Below are 20,438 nucleotides of genomic sequence, written 5' to 3'. Positions count from 1 at the left end.
GGCCACTGCGTTGTCCGCGGTGAGAGGTAATGCTTGAAATTTGTATCTTCGGCACACTCTTGATACTGTGGATCTCGGAATATTGAATTACGTAACGATTTGCGAAATGGAATGTCCCATGCGTCTAGCTCCAGCTACTGTTCCGCGTTCAAAGTCTGTTAGTTGCCGTCGTGCGGTCATAATCACGTCTGAAACCCTCTCACATGAATCTTCTGAGTACATATGACGGATCCGATAACGTACTGCTCTTTTATACCTTGTGTACGCGATACTACCGCCATCTGCATATGTCCATACCGCTAGCCCACGACTATTGTTACCGCAGTGAATGTTCTTTTCAGGGAGTACGGTTATGAACTCGTTTCCAGAAATCATACACAAACGTTCGCTCGATGAAGTAACTAAAGGCTGTGTAGTTACGCAGGTCACACCAATACACCAGACAGGAAATACAAGTAATCCGCTGAATTACAGGGTGTTTCAAAAATGACCGGTATATTTGAAACGGCAATAAAAACTAAACGAGCAGCGATAGAAATACACCGTTTGTTGCAATGTGCTTGGGACAACAGTAAATTTTCAGGCAGACAAACTTTCGAAATTAAAGTAGTTACAATTTTCAACAACAGATGGCGCTGCGGTCTGGGAAACTCTATAGTACGATATTTTCCACATATCCACCATGCGTAGCAATAATATGGCGTAGTCTCTGAATGAAATTACCCGAAACCTTTGACAACGTGTCTGGCGGAATGGCTTCACATGCAGATGAGATGTACTGCTTCAGCTGTTCAATTGTTTCTGGATTCTGGCGGTACACCTGGTCTTTCAAGTGTCCCCACAGAAAGAAGTCACAGGGGTTCATGTCTGGCGAATAGGGAGGCCAATCCACGCCGCCTCCTGTATGTTTCGGATAGCCCAAAGCAATCACACGATCATCGAAATATTCATTCAGGAAATTAAAGACGTCGGCCGTGCGATGTGGCCGGGCACCATCTTGCATAAACCACGAGGTGTTCGCAGTGTCGTCTAAGGCAGTTTGTACCGCCACAAATTCACGAAGAATGTCCAGATAGCGTGATGCAGTAATCGTTTCGGATCTGAAAAATGGGCCAATGATTCCTTTGGATGAAATGGCGGCCCAGACCAGTACTTTTTGAGGATGCAGGGACGATGGGACTGCAACATGGGGCTTTTCGGTTCCCCATATGCACCAGTTCTGTTTATTGACGAAGCCGTCCAGGTAAAAAAAAGCTTCATCAGTAAACCAAATGCTGCCCACATGCATATCGCCGTCATCAATCCTGTGCACTATATCGTTAGCGAATGTCTCTCGTGCAGCAATGGTAGCGGCGCTGAGGGGTTGCCGCGTTTGAATTTTGTATGGATAGAGGTGTAAACTCTGGCGCATGAGACGATACGTGGACGTTGGCGTCATTTGGACCGCAGCTGCAACACGGCGAACGGAAACCCGAGGCCGCTGTTGGATCACCTGCTGCACTAGCTGCGCGTTGCCCTCTGTGGTTGCCGTACGCGGTCGCCCTACCTTTCCAGCACGTTCATCCGTCACGTTCCCAGTCCGTTGAAATTTTTCAAACAGATCCTTTCTTGTATCGCTTTTCGGTCCTTTGGTTACATTAAACCTCCGTTGAAAACTTCGTCTTGTTGCAACAACACTGTGTTCTAGGCGGTGGAATTCCAACACCAGAAAAATCCTCTGTTCTAAGGAATAAACCATGTTGTCTACAGCACACTTGCACGTTGGGAACAGCACACGCTTACAGCAGAAAGACGACGTACAGAATGGCGCACCCACAGACTGTGTTGTCTTCTATATCTTTCACATCACTTGCAGCGCCATCTGTTGTTGAAAATTGTAACTACTGTAATTTCGAAAGTTTGTCCGCCTGAAAATTTACTGTTGTCCCAAGCATATTGCAACAAACGGTGTATTTCTATCGCTGCTCGTTTAGTTTTTATTGCCGTTTCAAATATACCGGTCATTTTTGAAACACCCTGTATAAGCCAATGTCATTGAGACAGTTTTGTAGTAAAATATTGGAAAATGTTCTACGTTTCAGTATTATGAAATAACTGGTCTACTGATACATACCAATAACGATTCAGATAATATCGTTCTCATGAAACATAAGCGGTTGTTTGTTCACGCCAAATATTTAGAGCAGTTGACACAGGATGGGATAATTTGATTCCAGATTTCAAGATTTCAGAAAACTTTGACACCAGTCTTCACAAGTGACTTCCAGTAAACTTCGTGCCTTTGGAGTATCGTGTCAGCTGTGTGATGGGATTCGTCGTAATTGATAGAAAATCATCCAGTGAGATTCAACGAAATACTAAAGGCCCTCTGCTGGTCTTAATTAGGGTACGTTGTTTAGGAGACGATCTAAGAAGCCCTCTGACATTTCTGGTGCTGTCGTTTACCGTCTAACAAAGTCAATCAGAAGATCGAAACGAATTAAAAATGTTTTAGAGAAGATAAATGCGTCGGGGGAAACGTTGCAGTTAACTAAACGCTAAAAAGTGTGAGGTCCTCCACATGAGTAGTAAAAAAATTCCATTAAATTTCGGTTACGCAACAAATCACACAAATTTGAAGCTCGCTCATTCAGTTAAAAATCTGTGTGGTTGGGTGTTGTGGTCTTCAGTCACAAGGCTGGTTTGACGCAGCTCTCTACGTTTGTCTAATCTGGGCAAGATTCTTCATCTCCGGACATCTACTGCTTTTGAACACGTTCACTGTGTTCATTACCCGGTCTCTAAAACTTTACCCCCCAAAATTTCCCTCCAATACAAAATTAATTCATTGATGCCTCAGTTGTGTCCCATCAACTGATACCATCTTTTAGTCAAGTTGTGCCAGAAATTCCGTTTTTCCGTTTTTCGACTCAGCACTTCTTCACTAAATACAATTATGAACAACTTACATGAGAAGAATCACACAGAAAATGATGTGACGAGAACCAACGTACAGAACAGATACAACGTATCTTCTAAGGAGGCTTTGTACTCTACACCTATAAACAAGGTATAGAAGGTCTTAGAATAAACTAAAAAAAATTGTGGATTACCGCATTATTAGTGATACTATTGCTTTCATTATTTTTATATTTACTTAATTGGGGGAAAGGAGGGGCTTATCCCTACAATACCCAGATTCATCACTTCTGTTAGTACCTCTACCGCTTTCGAATCTTCACAGAACATTCTTACACACATAACACTTAGAAAAAGCCGCAGTCAGCTTCACAGTGAATTAGTCATTGTGGATACAGTCCCCTAGGTTGTGGCTAAGATGTTTCTTCACAATATCCTTTCCTCCAGAAGGGTTAGGGTTGGGTTGGGTTGTTTGGGGAAGGAGACCAGACAGCGAGGTCATCGGTCTCATCGGATTGGGGAAGGAAGTCGGCCGTGCCCTTTCAAAGGAACCATCCCGGCATTTTCCTGGAGCGATTTAGGGAAATCACGGAAAACCAAAAATCAGGATGGCCGGACGCGGGATTGAACCGTCATCCTCCCGAATGCGAGTCTAGTGTCTAACCACTGCGCCACCTCGCTCGGTTCCAGAAGGATTAATCTCGCAAAGTATGCCGGAGAACTTCTTATATCCATGTTTAACAAAGACTGTGTATACTTCTAAAGATGCAAAGATCGACTGATGGTCAACAGCGCTTTATTTGTCCTTTTCTTGCCGCACTCCCAAGGTATCATCATAAAGCAATAGCTTAGTTATATATAGGTTAAAGATTCATTAGCTGTTTATTCAACAAACGAGGTATGCGAGAAAACTAATGATACTGATTTTTTAAGTTTTTATTTACTTTCTGATTTTTATATATATTTTTTCCGCTAACAGCATTAGCGTCCCCTGCAAAGTAGTTCCCTTTGGAAGCTATACACCGGCGGATACTTCCTTCCCAGTTTTGATAGCAGCGCTGAAAGGTTTCAGATGGTAGGGCGTTTAACATGTCAGTCACATTCTTTACAATATTCTCCATAATCCCAAAATGACGTCTTCTTAAGACAGTTTTCCTTTTCGGGAAAATCAAAATTCACAAAGCCTCAGATCAAGTGAATAGTTGGTGGGGTGGTGGAGGGGGAGGGAGCTGTGGATCAACATTAATGCCTCTTGAGGTCGAAAATTCCATGATGGGTGTAGCCGTGTGAAATGGAACATTGTCATGATGCCCCATCCACTTGTCTGCATTGGGTAGATCTTTCGTCAAAATTTGATGTACGCTGAAAGTCTGTAGCAGGTCGCCCAAAGTCGTTATTGTTAAACATCGGTCTGATCTGACAAGAGCACGCGCACACAAGACGTTTTCGTCCGTTTTTGAAGCTGATGGTCTCCCTGAGCGTGCTTCATCTTTAACGTGTTCTCGGCCTTACAATAATGATTTGTGCTAGCGAAAAATTTGTGCTCTTGCTAAGGAATGTTCTCCATAGCCTTTTTTCAACTTCTCAGATGTCACACTTGCTATGCCCGAGTTAAACACAAAACTTGATTGCGTAACGATGCTCTAAATGTCACTGTTCCGTTTTCGTTTCATTCAAACAAAAACACAGTTTCACTGATGGCGCTCTCAAAAATCCCTTGATTGGTGTACGGAGCTGAAACTTGGACTGAGCATCTGGAAGGGATGAACACACCGGTCTACCCAAGCAGAATAAGACAAAGTTGGCCGGCCGTTGTGGCCGAGGGGTTCTAGGCGCTTCGGTCCGGAACCGCGCTGCTACTACGGTCGCAGGTTTGAATCCTGCCTCGAGCATGGGTGTGTGTGATGTCCTTAAGTTAGTTAGGTTTAAGTAGTTCTAAGTCTAGGATACTGATGAGCTCAGATGTTAAGTCCCATAGTGCTCAGAGCCATTTGAACCATTTTAACACAACGTTGCCAGAACTCTGGCAGTGTTGTCGGTCTCATTAATTTTCTCACACACCTTGTAGTAATGTAAGCTTCGACCACAAGCCTTGGTGGGCCCATCAGTACCGACCGACCACCGCGTCATCCTCTACCAATGGCGTCATTGGATGCGGTATGACTGGGGGTGGAGTCAGCACACCACGTTCCTGTCCACTGACCAGCAGCCGCTAGTTTTCGGTGAAGTAGGTCCTCAATTTGCATTACGACACTGAGCCAACGTGTTCTAGTCCCCCCACCAAGGAATAATCCCTGGCAATACCGGGAATCGAAGCCGGGTCCCTTGCAGTCATTCAGCCGCGCTGACCATTCTGCTAAGGAGCCGGACATTCAGTACCGTACTCGCTGCAAGTAATGTTCTCATTCGATCAACTTATAACCGGTACTGCGAGGAGCGAACATATAATATCTCGGAGGCCAGTCATTCCGTTTTGCTTCACCACATGAAGAGTTGCAAGTTTTGACGTGTCTTACGATTCGTTAAGAAACGCAGCGCCATGATTTCGAGCTCGTGCCCGCCTCTCCGGCAGTTTCTGTATAATCTGCCACGTTGTGTAATTTCTGTTTCGAAACAAAGAAACACGACGCGGCTAATGTAATTTCTCGGTAGCTCTATTTAGGCCTTCCCCTTCACCCGGAAGTTGAGAGTGCCGCTTGATAAACGGCATCGTGAAAACTATAAAACCCGCGCGTCTTGGTATGAGGCTAACTATAGCTACTTGCGAAAGCGGAGTCTGTGATCGACCGGTTGTAAACTGTGCGGTCGACCTCTAACCATTATGACTTCAGACAACAAATCTAAAGACTTACGACTTGCTGAGAAGAGGAAGACGGTTCTGCGCACAAACTTGATTAGAGTGGAAAGAGGTAGAAATAGGAAGTTGAAAGGAGTGGCGATCGCAGAGAGTAAATCACGTAAAGAATAATCCCAAACGTAAGTGCAGGCGTTTCGTGTTCAAACAAGTCACAGCCTACGTTGTGTAGCTCATTCGCTCCTTGCGTAAGACTCACATAGTAGTACAGTGGAAATTGCTCGCGCGTGTCAGAAGCAATTAAATCCTTAATTACATTGCGTCGTGTTCTGGAAGACGTTATAATGAAACGCTGACCATATTTCGGTGCTCACCTGTTCCTTTCTCAACGTATTTGTGCTCCATTTTTTATGGAATAGCAAGCCGCGGTACAAATTTCTTCGGGTTCCATTAGAATAAATTTCATCGCTATAGCAGGTCGCATTGATTCTCTTTATTACTCGGTAAGTAACAGAAAGCTATCTGGTAGAAGTATCGTAAGCACGCAAATACCCAGTGAAGTCTACATGTCTAAAGGAGCAACACGAGATGTGTTTCTCGCTAAGCCGTTTATCAGGAGTAAATGAGCATGGGACCTCTTGAAATTCTGGGTATTAAGAGGTATTGATTCACACGAAACATTTATTAACCATACGGCGAAACGTTATGTAATAATAATGTTGTTTGTGATAAATATAATGGCGAACTGAATTACTAAACGGTTTGCAATTTCACCTTAAATGTAAATGATCGTGATGCGAAAGTCGATGAAGAGGTAATCGCAATGTACGAGTAATCTACACGAGTACTAAGTAAACTTTCATTTCATGCTTGAGCTGTTAACCTTTCATCTCACTCTGTTGATACACCATAGTGCGCTATAATTCAAAAATTTTAGTTCTTGTTTCATAAGGAAATGAATTACCAGTTACACTGGAAATAAATTCCTCTTCAGAAAGGAAGTTTTTATCTAAGAAAAAGTAAAGTACATACAGAATATATCATGGGAAATCAAACACGAAGTAAGACTCCGAAACATACGAAAAGTAGATCTTATCAGCAAATTCAAGTACTTGTTACAAGGGATAAGTTTCACTCTCTCTCTAGCTTACATTGTATGTTTACAATACCACTTTATTCACACATCGGAGAGTCGGCCGTGGTGGCCAAGCGGTTAAAGGCGCTACAGTCTGGAACCGCGCGACCGCTACGGTCGCAGGTTCGAATCCTGCCTCGGGCATGGATGTGTGTGATGTCCTTAGGTTAGTTAGGTTTAAGTAGTTCTAAGTTCTAGGGGACTGATGACCTTAGAAGTTAAGTCCCATAGTGCTCAGAGCCATTTAAACCATTTGAACACACATCGGATATTTAGAGCCGACCGCTGTGGCCGAGTGGTTATAGGCGCTTCAGTCTGGAACCACACGACCGCTACGGTCGCAGGTTCGAATCCTGCCTCGGGAGTGGATGTGAGTGATTTCCTTAGGTTAGTTAGGTTTAAGCAGGGGACTGATGACCTCAGAAGTTAACTCCCATAGTACTCAGAGCCATTTGAACCATTTGAACACCTAGATTCCATCCTTGGGATACAGAAGTAACTGATGAAACTATTCCGAAATACGTAACAAGAACCATCTTCGAGTCAAGAACACTGCCCTGTGCTTTGTGTGGAAAGGGATACGTGTTTGCAGAGTCGTGAGTTACGTAATAACTACTTTCATAAATTTTTAGCATTTTTTAGCTCCTAATACAGCTTCTTTGGTTAGGTTAATGTATATTAAGTGTAAGTCCGCCTGCGTAGGTGAGAAGTCAGCGAAGCTGACTGCCGTACGAAGTACCCGGGTTCGATCCCCGGTTCCGCTAGGGATTTTTCCTTGTTGGTAGTACTAGAATCTGATGCTATCGGTCGCATGAAGCCAGTAATAAGCGACTTCAACGAGTAATGCCGGCTCTAGCTCATGAAAATTGAAAACAGCCAATGAAGCGGTGTGCTGTTTTCCCCACAACCTTCCTGCTCCGCTGGCAGAGTACGACACGGTGGTCAATAGGTCCGATGTCCCCGCGAGGGCCTGTGACCGGCCTACAGGCGTGAATGCAGGTAGAATGCTACCTTCATTCGCTGTGTGCAGCTCGGAGTAGCCGCGCGGTCTTGGGCGCCTTGCCAAGGTTCGCGCGCCTCCCCCTCGTCGGAGGTTCGAGTCCACCCTCGGACATGGGTGTGTGTGTGTGTGTGTTGTCCTTAGCGTAAGTTACTTTAAGTTAGAGTAAGTAGTGTGTAAGCCTAAGGTCCGATGACCTCAGCACCTTGGTCCCCTAGGAACTTATCCAAATTTCCAGTTTTCCTTCGCTGTGGTGTGATGGGGTAGGCTTGCAAGCCCTTCGTCCGGGCTGGATTTTACACTGGGAATGATGCATGGAGAATCGATGGTACTCATTTGATAGTACCCATTCTTGGAGGGACAGGAACGAGGACAAAAACCTCACTCCTGTTTGTAGCCGAACCCGGAACCTCTAGGGCCAAAATCTAGAGCCATATCCGTTTTCGTGACCATCACGGCTTTCAGTGGTATCGTATGTGATGTGAATGTGACTTGGAAATGGAGTCTATGACCACTGAAAGGTATTTGTGCCCATGCTATCGTTCACCTTTCTAATTAAAAGATCTACACATGTGTTTTATGCTAAAACAGCTCTTTTTCCGTTGCCAGACAGTGCCAAAGATGACCCAAAAGTCCCCTGATGGGGTGGCCGAGCGGTTCTAGGCGCTACAGTCGGGAACCGCGCGACCACTAGGGTCGCAGGTTCGAATCCTGCCTCGGGCATGGATGTTTGAGATGTCCTTAGGTTTAAGTAGTTCTCTGTCTAGGAGACTGATGACCTCAGATATTAAGTCCGATAGTGCTCGGAGCCATTGGAACCATTTTTTAACCCAAAAGTCATAAGTTCAATACATGCCTGCCGTATTAACTATAGTATATTCACCTAAGTTTGTGTGGACGTACAATCCTCTGAAACGCATCGTTAAATGTAGTGTATAACAGTTGAGACTGGTTACAGCTGATGAAATTCCAGATGACAGTCATAACGATCACGGCGAAGCCTTGCATAAGATGTCTACATTTAAAGTTTCAGAAATGGTCAATAAAAATCCACTATTTGAGAATCATAAAGTCTCCCGTTGATGAAGACATATACTTCCGATACGACCAGTTGCGGTATGACCAAAATTAACAACTACATCAGTTTGATTTGAAATTAGTATTTATCACTTTTCCTTTGTGGCTTTGAGAAACGGAAATGTACGAGGGCAATGGCTGTACGTTTTGGAAATTTTGAACTTTGTGGTAAGTTCCTGTGGGACCAAACTGCTGCGGTCATCGGTCCATAACCTTACACAATGTAAAACTTAAATGAACTTACTCTAAGGATAACACACACGCCCATGCTCGAGGGTGGACTGGATCCTCCAACAGGGGGAGCCGCGCGAAGCGGGGCAAGGCGCTCTGCACATTTTCGGAAGAGAAACAGCAGAGACGCTGGAAATCCGCCTTGGCCCACCCTACGCCCGCCCCTCACAATGACAGCTAAAGCGTAAGACGTATGGTGATGCCACGATTAGACGTTGACGTTGAGAGGTGGAGGACGGAGTAGGTGCTATGGGAGTGGAGGATCTGATGATGCACCCGTCCAGCAACTGAAGCATGCTGACGCGTTGAATCGGATCTCATGCGTGAGATCAAATGAGGACGGAGATCAATTAAATTACAAGCAAGCCTTCCGCTACGTTAGACACACGATACAAAGGACCGACTCACCATAACGAGATTCAATGTCAAACCGCTGTGGAACTTGGTAAACCGTTGTCGTGAAAAGCTAAACATTAAGCTTATACATGATAATTAATTTCATGCAGGCTTATCAACTTCTAAACAACTCACTATTTTCATTTTGCGACTCGCCAAAATTCTTTTGACGTTTCGGTTCTAGTAATTTCAATAATTTTAAACAAGTAGTAAATCAGTTACCTGAACGTTGATTCACTTGAAGACTAGTGTCCTTCACATCACACAGTTTCCATAGAGATGATGTACCGTCGCCATACGCTAGTCTGCCATTACAATCAGCTAGGGGATCTGAAGTTCTTTTTAAAGAAATCGGGCCGTTGAGTGTTATGACATGTTTCACATTAACATTTTGTCAGCTGGAAAGAGGTTTCGTTTTATTTATGGTCAACTGTCTTACCATCCCCCACGTCAAGCGTCTGCAAATCTCATCAACTGTGATTACCTATTATTTCATCTGGAATTTGCTTTACAAATTCAAATTTCATGTCACTAATGGCATTTCCAGTGTTTAGGTAACTACTACAGGATACTTTGAATAACGTCTGATGAACACACTCATCTTCTTTTGCGCTGTGAATCTGGATTTTATCCATTGCCTGATCTTTCTTAATCACCTACTTCAGCTGTCCTTGTAGCTCGTTTCGACAATAACACGATTGATAAAATAAACATAATTTCACCATACATTCTATTTTATACGAGGCTGTCTTCTCGTTTTCTATCTCTACGCCTTATTCCCAGACTTGCCGGTATCTCGAATTTGCTATTTCACTTTAATTTTTGGAAGAACTTCAAGTGTCGTATTGCTGTCGGAGGGTTCCCTCATGTTACCTGAATTCTGAGTCAGAATCGCTTCTGGCTTAGAATTGTAAACCATTCTTCAAGATCAACAATGACGTATTACCTGCTGGTTTTCGTCTCGGATTCTGACGTTTCGCCAGCACAATTAACTGTCGAAGATTCAGGCTCCTCCACCGGCAATGGACGGTTACTCTCTGACAGCAACTCGTGCTGGCGAAAGGTCGAAAAAATCATTATACAAAGTTTCGCCTAAGATAAGGAGATGAAAGCGAACACACGATACATCAACAGGCTGTCATGAATGCCTCAACAATTCTGTACTAATCAACAATATAATGGCCTGGTCCTGTTTTTTTACTAAAAGATCCAGTTCCGTTAATTGTTGTTAACGTTTGTTAACAACATCATTTTTAAATATGTACTGATGTATAAGTATGGTCCATAACCTGGAAATATCTTTTAGCACCATCTTACCAGAAGCAACGTCATGTGTACACACAGAGGGGCGTACTTTATGACCACCACATTAAAAAAAAGATGTTAATTATCATTCAGTTTTATTCACAACATACTTTTTAAAGATATGCGCATGTGTAAGAAGGGGCCGAAATCGACAAATATGAGTATGACATTTATTGCGAAAAGTCACATTTACTACTAATTATAAGATTAAAATTTTTGGGTTACGTATTACTGAAAAATTGAAAACAATTATAGAATCTGGTATAAGAAATCAATAAAAACAATAACTATTTTTTCAAAATTTTGAAATATACAGTACGTGAGTATGCATCGGTTTTTTGCCACATTCTACACTGCTTCTTTGCCAAGTAATTTACTTCGTTATGTCGCGAACCCTTTTATTACGTCTGAGACCAATTTCTGTCAGAAATTTCTAAATGTTTTGAACCTTTTCTGATATATAGCTGGTTTCTCTGGAGTTTCATGTTGAACACGGAGAGAGTACTCCCGTATATATGTATTTCTGAACTAAAGTAGTAACAAGCTCACTTGTTAGTTGTTTTATGGGATGAGGGACACGGTTCAAAGCCAGAACGTAGAGGTTGGGTGTCAGAAATGCTTACCATGAAATCACAGTCAGTTGCTGTGCATATAATCTCTCCACAGAGGTATTTAATCTGGGTCACTGTGAAATTAGAGAGACTGATTCAAGACGAATCTATAGAGGTACGACAAAGAGAATCGTGAAACTTCCTTGCCGTGGAATAGAAGCCGTAACTTCTCTGGAAAGATAAGCCTTCACAATAGTAGCAGGACACACGTTTCACCATGTAGTAACACACGCAGCGGAACCTACAGCTTGTAAACGCTCGAGTCCTATGTGATAAAACTCTTTAAAGGTACACACATGCAAGTGTATATCTCAACAGGGGATCGCAACAGGCAGGAAATGTGGCACGTATGGTTAAAGTTGTCGGACCTGTCACATTAATAACAGTCCCGCGCCGAAAGCTTTGATACGGTGTCAACCGTTTTGCTGCTAACATGCGTAGATTACGTTGGCTGGAACGTGTGTGAGGTTAACGGAGGCGGGGAGGCAGCATTTAATATACCGGAAGATAGTATCTCGCTACCAGCACACATGTTCCCGTGACATTCATGTCGTGACCACGCACGCGAGAGTGCCGTGGAGGTCGAAAATGTACGATTGTTCACGTGCGAGGTAATTAAAAGAACGTCACATATCGCGATCGCGGTCATGAGTGCTTGTGTCCGAGTGGAACAGCGTGTGTGTTTAAGTACGCGGCGCGCCCAGGAGGCGGAAAGGCTCTGGCCTGGTGGCAGGAAGCGAGCACTGTAGCGGTTCTTTTGGTCATGTGTGAGGCGCCGGGCAGTTCCTGGAAAACCTGTCCGTGGCGGCCACTGTGGCACGGCCCGCGATGCCACGGCAGCCAGCCGCAGCGGCTGCCGGAATAATTCACGACACAGTGCGCACAGAGGGGGCCGGAAATTGTTGTACTTCAAGGCTCATGTTAGTCTTTGTTCGGTCGAGTTACACAACCATGTCCGTCCGCTTCCCATGTGCCGACGGAAAGTGGCTTTGGATTATTGAGCAAATGACAGCAACTAGATTACTACCGGCGGGACCATTTCGTCTAGAAGGATAACGTTAGGGACGACTGTGAGTAACGGTCCGACAGTCACAAAGTACAGATCACACTGCAACACATACAAAATTTAAATGTTTCCCTGAGACATCTAAGTCTCTTATTATCTAAGAGACTTAAATGTCTCAGGGAAACATTTAATTATAACATCTATAAGATCACCAATGCTACAGGAACGTCCCATTACGTCCAATGCCGGGGTGCTTGCAAACATCGGAGAGCCCTGGCAATAGTGACAATATATAAATGGAAAAATGAATTGAAGTTTGTGTAGGGGAGGGTTCTTAGCTTGGATAGTTCGTGCATTAATATTGGCCATCGTAATGTGGTGGTGTAATGGTTAGCATTTCTGCCTAGAAGGTTACGTTCGAGAGCGATTACCGACGACCCGACAGTCGAAATCGAAGGACGTGTACCATCTGCTTCTTCGACAGATCGCCCGGAATAGGGTGGAACGGAAACATCCAGCTGTTAATTGGCACGTGGTGTGGCGCACGGTCCACCACCCCCACCTACCTACAACAGTCAGATCAACATGGTACATTGTCGTGGACCGAAAATACCCTACGAATGGTAAAAAGTACGCAATACATATGGCGGATTCGCCCTTGTGTCAGCAATGCGGCGTGCTGGATACGGACGACCATCGGCTGGTCTGCGGCGAGGCATTGGCTGTCTGGACTCTCGCAAGAAAGATAATAGCGTTCATGCGGCGCACTATCTATACAGCAGTCTCTTCTGACATAGAATTTTTTCCAGAGTGGCGTGGATCACAGGTATGACGGTCCATTACATCTATAGAGACACACGTGCGAACGTACTGAACGTCCTGGATTACTGCAATACTTGCAAGATGGACACACAAAACTATTACGCCTACAAAAGTACAAGGATTGGTATGCCAGTTTCCTAGTAACGGTTTTTGCGGACCCGCCATATACTTGGGGGGTGCCGGGTGCGCAAAGATGAGTGGCGGTGCTTTCGTTGTGAAACCGACCAAGTAAAGTGATCGACTAAGAACACTATGCGAGTATGCGACCTAGGAAAAACTAACGCTTGCACAGTTAGCAAATGGATGTACTTCAAATTTTGTTTTCATATCTATAAATACTTTTCTTTCGGCTGCCGGAGGTGGCCCCACTTCGATTTTGTTGTTATTTAAAGCTGCATGGTAGGACGGCAGCGAGGTTCCTTCCAGGACAGTTATCATGTGTTAGGACGTACTATGTTTATTTTGTGAATAATAAAGGTTTCTGTTTCTCCAACCTTCCTTAACAAAAAAATCATAAAAATCCCTCACTCGTGACAAAAAAGTGGTTCCCTTGTTAAAAAAAGATTGGTGATAGGTTCGTATACTAAAAAAAAAGAAAGCGGTTAAGGCGACCGATCGGGTAAAGCGGGAAAGACGGGTTCAAGTCTCAGTCCGGCACAAATTTACCAAAAAAAAAAGGAGAAAGACCCGGGTTCGAGTCCCGGCCGCGGCACAAATTTTAATTCATTTCGTCTGCCTCGATCATTATCGTGGATAATAAAAAGACACTTAAATGTCTCAGCGTACTGCGGTGGTATAATGGTTAGCATTTCTACCTAGCAAGCAAGAAAACCCGGGTTCGAGTCCCGGCCGCAGCACAAATTTAAATTCATTTCATCTGCTTCGATCATTATCATACATACATAATTGTAGACACATGAAAATCTGCACTATTTACGAAGCTCGAGTGATACTAATGCTTGTGAGAGAGCAAGGCAGAGAGGTCATGTTAAAGATGGCTTCAAACTTAACATCACTGCAGTTCAACATGTATCTCGTAGAAACAACAAAGATAGGGGAAATATTATTTTAATCATATATTTCAGGCTTCACTCACGCATATGGTACCACTACCGATTTAAAAGCGTTTTCTGATCTGTCATGGTCTCCCCCTATTTCCTTTTCTTTGCCTTTTCGTTTGTTGGGGTTCCTTTTCGTCCCGGCCGACATATCTAATGGTTGTGAACAATTCTGGTTGTTTAGTGTGCATTTGCAACTGCCAGTAGTAAGTTTTCATCTCTAGGACCACAGTAGCGAGATAGCGTCATCTAGACTTCTAAAGCACATCTAGTTTATCTACAGAAAGGGATAGGAAATTTTTTACTGGTTTTCAACTGAAAAAGGCTTTCTCATACGATACATTCTATATAATGAATATATTTAATCGCGATCGCTCCCCAATCGATATTTAATCCTGATCGCTCCCCAATCGAGCACGTATGGGACGTCATCGCAAGCAGCGTTAACCGTCCGTTTACTGACTGACCAATGCAACAGGCACTTAACTCCATCCTACACCTGACATCCGGCACCTGTACAACAAAACGCATGCAAATTTGCATTCTTGCGTTCTAAATTGTGGAGGTTACACCAGTTATGAACGTAACAGCATTTCACATTTGCAATAGCTTATCTTTCTTAAATATGTTGCCTAGACAGATTTATTCCACAAATTTCATAACTCTACATTAGTTTTTTGGTGTTGCTAATTTTTCCGAAAGCGTACCGCTCGCTCATTACCGAATGTGCGTCAAATCTAAAGTCGATAAGGAGATGATATAGCAACAAAACGCGTTTTATATTCTCCCATTCAAAAGTGCGGCGATATTTTCGTCGAAAGTACGTCCTCAACGGCGAATCGGCGAAACAGAACACTCCACTCACTACTACTACTGCTACTACTCCGAACTCGTATAGCGTAACGCGCACCGGGAAAAATTGCCAGGTAAGAAGGTAAATTAGACCGAGATGGATCCCCTGTGAAGGAATAACAACTGTGGCTACAGCATCGGCCAGACTGATTATCATTTTCTTTTCCCACGTTTGTTCTGGCAAATGCCACAGATCGTACGATATAAAAACAGTTAAAATGCGATCACATAGGGAACAAAGTGTACACAATTCGCAGACAGCTTGCACACATGACTTCCTTTCCCTTATGTCACTGACGACTGCAGCAACAGGAGAACATCCTGCGTCTAAGAGAAATAAAATATTTTTGTTGAACCCTTGAGAACGGCGGAACTCGTACTAAACGGAACTCACGGTAACAAAAAGAAGAAGAAACTGTATGACCGATACTTCTTCTTGGATATCACAGTACACAAGGGCAAACATAAGGTAAGTCACTTCTGAGATACTATACTACTGTTGCTTTGGTGCTTTGAGCGCTTCACCATTCCTATAAAGCGCTGAAATCTTAGTTTATTGTCTTCCGGATGTCATTGTCATCAGACACAGAGCGATGGCTAATACGGACGGGCAATTTTTAATGTGAAAACTTAAATTTTTATGGGAATCAGCGAGGCGATATAGTCAGATGGCGTGACTTTTTATGGAACTCGTCGACATATGTAGGATCACTACTAGGAAAATTGTAAATTAACTAGCTGATAAGACAGTACTTTGTAGTAGCGTTGGTTATCTGCTCAACAGAATGAAGGCGATATCACAAATCTTCAGTGGAACAACGACTAAAAAAAAAAAAAAAGGAAAAAAAATCCCAGGCAGGAAATACCACACCAGCACCGTTTCTCCATGTAGCCTATACGGCATCCAGCTGAGCTACCAAACTGAGAGACTGCTGATTCCCATGTTTCACGCTCTGTTCCCGATAGTCCTAGACATTTTCTATGGGGTTAAGCTCGAGTGATGTAGCGGGCCATTCGATGTGCATTGTGGTCACTGAACGTTCAGGAACGTATGCGTGCAGTTCCGTCAACACGGCTACTGTCATCTTCGAAGGCGGGAATGTCCACAGATAACTCATCGTGAAGAAAAGGCAACAGTTGGTCACCGAGAATGTTGAAATTAACGTCGTGGTTCATGCACACGGTAATTTTAATGAGCGGGTCCAATGTACGATACGGAAAGCACTCATGTTGAACGGCACCCTCGACACGCTCGCCCCCATTGGTCCGTCGATGCAGTTGAGTTCTTGCATAGTTTGATAAATGGTTACAGTGAGACCGCATAGTGAGCAACGACTACTATTTATGGAACTTGTCAAAAACGTTGAAACAATTTGAGAAAATTAACAAAATGATCAGCTGTATAGATACTGTTTGGAACGAATATGCGTTATCTGGTGAGCACAGTGACGTCAGAGATCTTGTAAGGAGCTAACTGGCTAACAAGGAGACCACACTTACTCGTCATCACTGATTTCCTTCCAATTTTTGGTATAGGCAGGGCTTGGCCAGAAATGAAAGTGATAGAAGTGGGAGCTGTAGGTGGCCACGAGTTTAGAAACAAAACATCATTTCTGGCACAGGTCGGGCGCTGGTCGAGCGCATCATGAGCCTTTTATGTTAGTACAGTTTCCAGGAAGCGGTTGGTGCAGCGAAAAGTATACAAACCGGTAGCGTGAGATTCGTAGGCTTAAGTCCCTCTGAGGAATATTTTTTCTTTATTTTCAATTTTAATATTACTTAGATTGTAAAGAAATCGAAGCGTGCTTACTATATTGAATTTATTAGTATTTTCGTAAAGGGCTTGGAAAGTAGTCAAAAGCTACCAATAGAATGATCTCTCTAGTTTCAGCTAGGGTAGTCCTGCACAGAGAACCTATACTGAGGTGACAAAAGTCATGGGATATATCCTGATATCGGTTCGGACCTTCTCCTGCACGGCGAAATGCAGCAACTCGACGTGGCATCGACTCAAGTCGTTGGAAGTCACCTGCAAAAATACTGAACCAAGCTGCCGCTATAGCCGTCCCTGATAGTGGAAGTGTTGCCAGTGCGGGATTCTGTGCGCGAACTGACCTCTAGATTACGCCCCAAAAATGTTCGATGGGATCTACGTGTGGCTGTCTGGGTGGCCACGTCATTCGCTCAAAGTGTCCAGAATGTTCTTCAAACCAATCGCGAACAGTTGTAGCCTTGTTACCTCGCGCATGGTCGTCCATAAAGAATCCATCATAGTTCACCATTATGGAGCTACCAGCAGCTTGCACAGTACCTCGTTGACAACTTCGATCCATAGCTTCGTAACACTGCGCGACACTCGAATCCTGCCATCAGCTCTCACGGACTGAAATCGGGACTCAGATGACCAGGCCACTGTTTTCCCGTCCGCTAGGGTCCAACCGGTATTGTCACGAGCCCAAGAGGGGTGCTGTTAGTAAAGCTACTCGCGTCGGTCGTCTGCTGCAGTGGCCCATTAACGGCAAATTTCGCCCCACGGTACGTTCACCGTACTTCCCACACTGATTTCTGAAGTTATTCCACGCAGTGTTGCTTGTGTGTTAGCGGTAGCAGCTCTACGCAAACGCAGCTGCTCATGGTCGTTAAGTGAAGACCATCGGCCTTGCTTTGTACGTGGTGCGAGATAACGCCTGAGTCTTGGTACTCACGAGACACTCTTGCCATTGTGGACCTAGGAACAGTGAGTTCCATAACGATTTCCGAAATGCAGTGTCCCAAGCGTCTAGCTCCAACTACCACTCCGCGTTCAAAGCCTGTCAGTTCCCGTCGTGGGGCTATAATCACTTCGTTCGACAGCTCCGCCAATGCTCTGCCCTTATACACTTTGTGTACCCAATACTGCCACCTTTTGTATACGTGCATATTGCCATCCTATGACTTTTGTTACGCAGTCTACCTTTCGCTTGCAGCTACCGCTTGCAGCTACCGCAGGCTGCTCGAATGTCAACATGAAACTACCGCAGTACGAAGTCATGTACGCTTTATTTGCAACACTTTCTTCGAATCTAATTTGAAGAGTCCTTGTGGACTCTGTAAGTCCACTCGTTACTTGGAAATTTATTTCCAATCTTAAATTTTCCATGGCCTTCCCTTTTAGTGTGTTTCGTGCAAATACAATGATGCTCATAAATTAACGATAATTGCGGAGGCACTACACAAAACTGGCGCTAATAGCATAAGCACATAGGGAACACACACGATACAGACATGTAAGTCCACGGTACTGGTGATAATTTGAGAAAACCGGCCCGAAACACATGTGCTACAAAACGCCACTGTTTCCTGCGCATGTACCCCGACGTCAATATGGGATATAATCACTATTCACACATACACAGGCCGCACAACGGGTTGGCATGCACTGGATCAGGTGGTCGAGCAGGTGCTGGGGTATAGCCTCCCATTCTTGAACCAGTGCCTGTCGGAGTTCCTGAAGTGTCGTATGGGTTTGAAGACGTGCAGCGATACGTCGACCGAGAGCATCGCAGACGTGCTCGATGGGGTTTAGGTCTGGAGAAGAGGAAGACCACTCCATTCGCCTGATATCTTCTGTTTCAAGATACTCCTCCAAAATTGCAGCTCGGTGGGCCGTGCGTTATCATCCATCAGGAGGAAGGTGGGACCTACTGCACCCCTGAAAAGGGGTTACAGATCCTCTGTTACAGATCCTATGTTAAAGACATGCAGGGGTGTACGTGCACCAATCATAATCCCACCCTACACCATCAAACCACGACCTCCATACAGGTCCCTTTCAAGGACATTAAGGGGTTCGTGTCTGGTTCCTGGTTCACGCCACATGAAAATCCGGCGAGAATCACTGTTCGGACTTTACCTGGAGTCGTCTGTGAACGTAACCTGGGACCACTGTTCCAATGACCATGTACTGTGTTCTTGACCCCAGACTTCCTGGCGAATAAACCATTTCTGTTCAGTCGTCTGTAGACTGTGTGTCTGGAGACAACTGTTCCAGTGGCTGCGGTAAGGTCCCAAGCAAGGTTACCTGCAGTACTCCTTTGCCGTCTGCGGGCACTGATGGTGAGATATCGTTCTTCTTGTGGTGCTGTACACTGTGGAGCCTGGACGCGTTTCCAGTCTGCTGGAATCGTTGCCATAATCTTGAAATGGCATTATGGCAACGATTCCAGCAGACTGGAAACGCGTCCAGGCCATAATTTTGAAATCTTCCCCCATGAACCATGGACCTTGCCGTTGGTGGGGAGGCTTGCGTGCCTCAGCGATACAGATGGCCGTACCGTAGGTGCAACCACAACGGATGGGTATCTGTTGAGAGGCCAGACAAACATGTGGTTCCTGAAGAGGGGCAGCAGCCTTTTCAGTAGTTGCAGGGGCAACAGTCTGGATGATTGACTGATCTGGCCTTGTAACATTAACCAAAACGGCCTTGCTGTGCTGGTACTGCGAACGGCTGAAAGCAAGGGGAAACTACAGCCGTAATTTTTCCCGAGGACGTGCAGCTTTACTGTATGATTAAATGATGATGGCGTCCTCTTGGGTAAAATATTACGGAGGTAAAATAGTCCCCCATTCGGATCTCCAGGCGGGGACTACTCAAGAGGACGTCGTTATCAGGAGAAAGGAAACTGGCGTTCTACGGATCGGAGCGTAGAATGTCAGATCCCTTAATCGGGCAGGTAGGTTAGAAAATTTAAAAAGGGAAATGGATAGGTTAAAGTTAGATATAGTGGGAATTAGTGAAGTTCGGTGGCAGGAGGAACAAGACTTTTTGTCAGGTGATTACAGGGTTATAAATACAAAATCAAATAGGGGTAATGCAGGAGTAGGTTTAATAATGAATAAAAAAATAGGAGTGCGGGTTAGCTACTACAAACAGCATAGTGAACGCATTATTGTGGCCAAGATAGACACAAAGCCCATGCCTACTACAGTAGTACAAGTTTATATGCCAACTAGCTCTGCAGATGATGAAGAAATTGATGAAATGTATGACGAGATAAAAGAAATTATTCAGGTAGTGAAGGGAGACGAAAATTTAATAGTCATGGGTGACTGGAATTCGTCAGTAGGAAAAGGGAGAGAAGGAAACATAGTAGGTGAATATGGATTGGGGGGAAGAAATGAAAGAGGAAGCCGCCTTGTAGAATTTTGCACAGAGCATAACTTAATCATAGCTAACACTTGGTTCAAGAATCATAAAAGAAGAAGGTTGTATAC

The sequence above is a fragment of the Schistocerca nitens genome, chromosome 2 (genome assembly GCF_023898315.1).
Source record: "Schistocerca nitens isolate TAMUIC-IGC-003100 chromosome 2, iqSchNite1.1, whole genome shotgun sequence".
Lineage (NCBI taxonomy): Eukaryota > Metazoa > Arthropoda > Insecta > Orthoptera > Acrididae > Schistocerca > Schistocerca nitens.
Note: the sequence above shows the minus strand (reverse complement) of the source record.